The sequence below is a fragment of the Eurypyga helias genome, unplaced genomic scaffold (genome assembly GCF_000690775.1).
Source record: "Eurypyga helias isolate BGI_N326 unplaced genomic scaffold, ASM69077v1 scaffold13616, whole genome shotgun sequence".
In the NCBI taxonomy this organism is placed as follows: domain Eukaryota; kingdom Metazoa; phylum Chordata; class Aves; order Eurypygiformes; family Eurypygidae; genus Eurypyga; species Eurypyga helias.
This window is the reverse complement of record NW_010256080.1, coordinates 9,723-10,187: the sequence shown is the minus strand read 5'-3', so window position 1 is coordinate 10,187 and position 465 is coordinate 9,723. Positions and strand designations below refer to the sequence as shown.

The window sequence follows — 465 nt, the reverse complement described above, 5'->3', positions numbered from 1 at the left end:
GGCGTGGGGCGGAGCAGCCCAAGCCGCCTGTGAGGTTCTGTTCTGTAGCCGCTGTATGTCCATCTAGATCGGAAACGTGAGAACCGTGAGGGATCGGAGGGGTACTCTGTGCGCTGGATCTTGGGATGTTTCACAGGGGTGTTCAGCCATGGCGGTGCTGGAAGCAAACGCAGATGCCAGGAAAAGAGATGGGGCGTTCTCTGTGTTGTGGTTGGTAAATAGCCCAGGAAACAGCTGAGCACTGCTTGTGTCTCCGCATTAAAAAATAAGTGTCATGGGAGAAAAAAGGCCGGGGGGTGTTGCACTGACTTAAAACCAGGACATAAACCACAGCGATACACACGTATACAGACCAAACGTCTGTTCTGACGTATCGCTGCAGACATCCAGTTTTGTCACCTGCTGTGTCAGACGTTGCGGTCAAAACCGAGACCAGTGGCAGTGACTGCTGACGGCCTGGTACCG

At 53.8% G+C, this 465-nt stretch overlaps 1 protein-coding gene across 1 annotated transcript in view; it reads left to right on the top strand.

The window, feature by feature from the left end:
* DPP4 (dipeptidyl-peptidase 4) overlaps positions 1 to 465 on the top strand; it is a gene marked incomplete at its 5' end in the record, with an annotated part of 31,369 nt that overhangs the window by 25,623 nt on the left and 5,281 nt on the right. The gene's annotated exons all lie outside the window — the stretch shown is intronic.